This window comes from Symphalangus syndactylus, chromosome 22 (assembly GCF_028878055.3).
Source record: "Symphalangus syndactylus isolate Jambi chromosome 22, NHGRI_mSymSyn1-v2.1_pri, whole genome shotgun sequence".
NCBI classification, from domain to species: domain Eukaryota; kingdom Metazoa; phylum Chordata; class Mammalia; order Primates; family Hylobatidae; genus Symphalangus; species Symphalangus syndactylus.
The window spans coordinates 39,969,844-39,976,625 of NC_072444.2; the positions used below are offsets into that span (position 1 = coordinate 39,969,844).

General features: G+C 40.6%; 2 pseudogenes; both read left to right on the forward strand.

The window, feature by feature from the left end:
- The first annotated feature begins 5,200 nt into the window (after positions 1-5,200).
- LOC129471906 (cytochrome c oxidase subunit 2-like) lies at positions 5,201-5,865 on the forward strand (annotated as a pseudogene).
- A 248-nt stretch (positions 5,866-6,113) lies between these two features.
- On the forward strand, positions 6,114-6,782 carry LOC129471910 (ATP synthase subunit a-like; annotated as a pseudogene).

Below are 6,782 nucleotides of genomic sequence, written 5' to 3' on the forward strand. Positions count from 1 at the left end.
TTAATGTGTCTGGCCCTCTGCCTCCCTTTTTGCAGGCCATAAACTCTAGTCTTGTCTCAGGGGCCAAGAGAAGCCCCTTCCCCCGGGAGGCCTTCTCTGTCTCACTGTAGTGACCTTGGAGCACTTATCCTGGCCTCTGCCCCAGAAATGGGCCCACCTCCCTAAGCAATGAGCCCTATTTCTGCTCCTCCTTCAGGGCCCACAAAGCGCCCCAGGAGGCATTGGGAACCTGGGTGCCCCTGGAGAGATGGTCACTGGGAAGGGAGTGAATGGACAAGTATTTCAACTGAGGGATGAAAGTTGGTTTTCCGTCAATTTTGATTGGGGAGACACAAAAGAATGAGATGTGGGGAATACCAGGATTTTTTGAGAGGGCAAATAGGTTTTTGACCTCAATCTCTTTGCAGGGGGAGCCAGGAGATTCAGGATCTCCAGGGATCCAGGGTGAGCCAGGTGTCAAGCAGAGTGACAGCTCCAGGGCCCTACTTTCCAACCCCCTTCACCCCCCTCACTGCACCCCACTTTTCCTGTGACCTCTTTGAGCTGGAGCTCCTCTGTGGCCAGGGGTATCTGCTTTGGACCATACTCTGAATTAGCCCTTCCCCTCTTACCTCCAAGGGAAAGAGACCAGGGTCTCCCCTTATAGGTTGGACTTTCTGTGTCTGTCACGTTGTCCCTGAGGGCAGTAGCGGGTGGCTGAAGGTGTCTTGGAAGCAGAGGCTGCATCCCTGATCTTCAAGACCCCCCAGACCATCTGTGCCCTTCACTTGTTCTGCAGCACCCATGTGGGGAGCGTGGGGAGAATACAGTAGAGTTGGGGCAGCTGGGAGAGGCAGGACCACCAGGGCCTAAAGGACACTGGGGTCAGGTGACAGCCCCAAAGGGAACCCTGCGATTTTGGGGGCATGGAGGCTGAGGCCTCTCAGCCCTTGTGAATGACAGCCCTGGGATTATGGGTGTCTGCGAGCAAGGATCTTGGAGTGTGGGGATCCCAGGAGTGGGGGGATGACTGGGAGGGAGGCTCTGGGAATGGGATCTCCTGGGAGGACTCATGGGGTCTGGGATCCACAAAGAAAGTGTGAAAGGCCCTGTGGCTAATACCCTGAAGTATTAGACGGCATGCAGTGAGTGCACAAAGTGGAGAGGGGGCACTTCAATAAAATCACCTTTCACCCTTCCTATACAATCAAAGATATCCTAGGTTTAATTTTTCTCCTCCTCCTTTTAATAATGCTAGTACTATCTTTGCCTGACCTCCTGAGCGACCCAGATAATTATGCCTTAGCGAACCCCTCAAAAAAGCTGTCTACCTTACTTTATGATCAGGATGAGCAACCTATTCAAACTATGACTAATCGGCGCATTACAAACCATCACCTAATTTCATATGAAGTTACCCTAGCCATCAGCCTATTATCAGTTCTACTGATAAGCAGCTCATTCAATTTATATATACTTATCACAACAGAAGACTCCCTCTGACTACTCCTACCATAATGACCCCTAGCCATAATATTATTTATTTCTATATTAGCAGAAACTAACTGAGCCCCTTTTGACCTAACAGAAGGAGAATCAGAGTTAGTCTCAGGTTTCAACATCGAATATGCCACAGGTCCATTTGCCCTCTTCTTTATGGCAGAATACATGAATATTATAATAATAAATTCCCTAACTACTACAATTTTCCTAGGAACAATTATACTCTATGTATTCACCAGAACTCTATACTACATATTTCATTACCAAGACCCTCCTCTTAACCTCCCTATTTTTATGAATTTGAACAGCTGATCCCCAATTCCACTATGATTAACTTACACATCTCCTATGAAAAAACTTTCTACCACTTACACTAGCATTCTGTGTATGATATATCTCAATACCCATCATAATCTCCAGCATCCCACCCCAAACGTAAGAAATATGTCTGACAGAAGAATTACTTTGATAGAGTAAACAACAGAGGTTAAAATCCTCATATTTCTAGAACTACAGGAATTGAACACATCCCTGAGAATCCAAAATTCTCTGTGCTACCTATCACACCACGTCCCAGCTAAATAAGCTATCAGTCCCATACCCCAAAAATGTTGGTTACATCCTTCCCATACTAATTAACCTATTAGCTCAACTTACCATCTACTTTACTGTTTCTGCAGGTACCCTTATCACAATGCTAGCCTCACACTGATTTTTCATCTGAACAGGCTTAGAAATAAATATACTAGCCCTCATCCCAATCTTAATTAAAAAATAAATCCCTGCTCCACAGAAGCAGCCACTAAATATTTCCTTATACAGGCAACCGCATCTATAGTCCTCATAATCGGTATTCTCTCCAATAATCTGTTATCTGGACAGTGAACAACAATAAATACTGTTAACCAGTTTTCATCCCTAATAATAATAATAGCCTTAGTAACAAAATTAGGAAGAACCCCCTTTCACTTCTGAGTTCCAGAAGTAACTCAAGGAAATTCTCTAACATCTGGCAAACTTCTCCTCACATGACAAAAACTAGCACCTATTTCAATTCAATTCAATCAAATTTTTCCATCAGTAAATGCGAGTATTCTCCTATCTATCTATTTGAGTGGGCAGTTGAGGAGGACTCAACCAAACTCAACTATGTAAAATTTGAGCCTCCTCAATCACTCACTAGACTGAATCATAGCAGTACTAATATATAACCCAAACATTACCATTTTTAACCTAATTACCTATTTCATCCCAACAATTACTGCATTCCAAGCACTCAACCTTAATTCAAGCACCACAACCTTATCACTATCTCACATCTGAAACAAATTAACATGATTAATATCTATAATCCTATCAATTTTATTATCCCTGGGAGGCTTACCCGCATTAACAGGATTCCTGTCTAAATGAATTATTATCCAAGAGTTTACAAAAAATAACAGTCTTATATCCCAACCATCATAGCCATCATAACTTTACTCAACCTATATTTTTATATATGCTTAATTTACTCCACTTCAGTGACAAATTCCCCACATCCAATAATATAAAAAGAAAATGACAGTTTCCTCCCCCGACTCAACATCTTCTCTACCTTCCTCCTACCAATATCTCCACTGACACTATTTATAATCTAGAAGTGTAGGTTAAGTAAGACCAAGAGCCTTCAAAGCTCTTAGCAAGTAAATTATACTTAAGTTCTGCAAAAACCTAAGGAATGCAAAATTCTACTTTGTATCAGTTGAACGCAATCAATCACTTTAATTAAGCTAAGCCCTTACTAGATTGATGGGACTTAAACCCATGAAAATTTAATTAACAGCTAAACACCCTAATCAACTGGCTTCAATCTACTTCTCCTGCTGTTGGGGGAGAAAGGTGGGAGAAGCCCTGGCAAGATTGAAGCTGCTTCTTTGAATTTGCAATTCAACATGAAAATCACCTCGGGGCTGGTAAAAAGAAGTCTTGACCTCTGTCTTTAGATTACAGTCTAATGCTTACTCAGCCATGTCACCTTTTTCTCACTTCACTTATGTTCACCAACTGTTGACTGTTCTCAACCAACCATAAAGGTATCGGGACATCTATCTACTATTCAGCGCATGAGCAGGGATAGTGGGTACAGCTTCAAGCCTCCTTATTCAAGCTGAACTGGGCCAACCAGGTACTCTTTTAGGAGATGATCAAATTTATAATGTCATCGTTACAGTTCATGCATTTGTCATAATTTTCTTTATAGTAATACCAATTATAATTGGAGGCTTCGGCAACTGATTAGTTCCTCTGATAACTGACCCCCCCATATAGCATTTCCCTGCATAAATAATAGGAGTTTCTGACTCCTCTCACCCTCTTTCCTACTATTACTTGCATCCACTATAGTAGAGGCAGGCACTGGAACCAGCTGAACAGTCTACCCCACCACCCCTTAGCAGGAAATCTAACACATGTGGGAGCCTCTGTAGATTTAACCATCTTTCCACTCCATTTGGCAGGTGTTTCTTCTATTTTAGGGGCTATTAACTTTATTACCACAATTATTAATATAAACCCCCCGCCATGTCCCAATATCACACACCCCTCTTCATCTGATCAGTCTTACTTACAGCAGTTCTTCTACTCCTTTCTCTCCCAGTCCTAGCTGCCGGCATTACTATATTGTTAACTGACTGCAATCTTAATACTACTTTTTTCAACTCAGCTAGTGGAGGTGATCCTATCTTACATCAGCATTCATTCTGATTCTTTGGTCACCCTGAAGTGTACATCCTCATCTTACTGGGCTTAGGATAATTTCCCATATCGTAACATATTATTCTGGAAAAAAAAAGAACCATTTGGGTATATGGGCAGAGTATGAGCCATAATATCAATTGGCTTCTTAGGGTTTATCGTATGGGCCCACCACATATTTACAGTAGGAATAGATGTAGATACACGAGCATATTTCACCTCTGCTACTATAATTATTGCTATTCCTACTGGCGTTAAAGTCTTTAGCTGGCTAGCTACACTTCACAGCAGTAGTTATCAAATGATCCCCCACAATGCTCTGAGCCCTGGGATTTATTTCCCTTTTTACAATAGGAGGCCTAACCGGCATTGTACTAGCCAGTTCATCACTGGATATTGTACTACATGATACATATTATGTTGTAGCCCCTTTCCATTATGTCTTATCAAAAGGAGCCGTATTTGCCATTATGGGAGGCTTTGTTCACTGATTCCGCCTATTTTCAGGTTATACACTCAATCAAATCTATGCTAAAACTCACTTTGCTATTATATTTGTAATGTGAATTTAACTTTTTTCCCACAGCACTTCCTTGGCCTACCTGGTATGCCTCGACGTTACTCCAGTTATCCTGACACGTACACCGCATGAAATACTATTTCATCTGTAGGCTCATTTATTTCCCTAACAGCAGTAATACTAATAATTTTCATGGTCTGAGAAGCCTTCACTTCAAAATGAAAAGTTAATAGTTGAGCAACCATCTACCAACTTAGAGACTATATGACTGTCCACCAACCCATCACACATTCGAAGAACCAACCTACATGAAGACCTAAGTGAAAAAGGAAGGAATCGAACCCCCCAGAGACTGGTTTCAAGCCAATCCCATAACCTCTATGACCTTCTCAATAAAATATTAGTAAAATTATTTCATAACTTTGTCAAAGCTAAGTTATAGGTTAAGCCGTATATATCTTAATGGCCCATCCGGTTCAATTAGGTCTTCAAGATGCTTCATCTCCTATTATAGAAGAACTACTTACCTTCCATGACCACACCCTTATAATTGTTTTCCTAATTAGTTCCCTGGTTCTATACATTATTTCTCTAATACTCACAACAAAACTGACCAACAATAGTACCACAGATGCCCAAGAAATAGAGACTGTCTGAATTATCTTGCCTGCTATCATCTTAATTTTAAATGCCCTCCCATCCCTACATATGTTATATATAACAAATGAAGTCAATAAGCCTTCTCTCACCATTAAAACAATTGGACATCAATGGTATTGAAGCTACGAGTATACACATTATGAAGAGTTAAGCTTCAATTCTTATATGCTTCCAACAGCAGACCTAAAACCAGAAGAACGTAGACTCCTTGAAGTCGATAACCGAACAATCCTCCCAATAGAAATTCCCATCCGCTGTTAACCTCATCTGAAGATGTCCTGCACTCATGAACTATTCCCTCATTAGGTTTAAAAACAGATGCAGTCCCTGGACGCTTAAACCAATTTACCTCAACCACTACACAACCAGGCCTCTACTGTGGACAATGCTCAGAAATGTGTGGATCTAATCACAGTTTTATACCTATTGTTCTAGAATTAGTTCCATTAAAAACTTTTGAAACTTGATCTGTATCCACACCATAATATCACTGTAAAGTTACCCCAGTGTTAACCTTTTAAAGACCGAGAGAAATCATACCTCTGTAGAGTGAATGCCTCAGCTGGATACTTCCACATGACCTATTATTGTATCAATAATCGTAACTTTATTTTCCATTATTCAAGTAAAAAAATTAAATTTCATCTACCATACACCCCCTTCACCAAAAATAAAGTACAAAAACATAACAACCCTTGAGAACTAAACGAACAAAAATCTGTTCACCTCATTTATTACCCCAACAATCCTAGGGTTACCTGCAGCAGCACTAATCATCTTGTTCCCCCCCACACTCCTTCCAACCTCCAACTATCTAAGCAATAACTGATTAATTTCTATTCAACAATGACTAGTTCAACTTATCCTAAAACAAATAATTATACATAACATTAAAGGACAAGCCTGATCCCTTATACTGATATCTCTAATTCTCTTTATTGCCTTAACCAATCTCCTTGAACTCCTACCGGACTCATTTACACCAACTACCCAACCATCAATAAATCTAGCTGTAGCAATTCCCTTATGAGCAGGCACAGTAATCACGGGCTTCCGCTTTAAAACTAATAACTCCTTAGCTCACTTCCTACCACAAGGCACAAGCATACCACTTATTCCTATACCAGTATTCCTCAAAACCATTAGTCTATTTATTCAACCAATAGCACTAGCTGTACGTCTAACAGCCAACATTACAGCCAGTCACTTACTCATGCACTTAATTGGAGGAATCACACTAGTATTATCAACTATTAACCTTCCCACAGCTTCAATCACCTTTATTATTCTAATTCTATTAACCATGCTCGAATCTGCTGTGGCCCTTATCCAAGCTTATGTCTTTACGCTTTTAGTAAGCCTTTATTTATATGACAATACATAA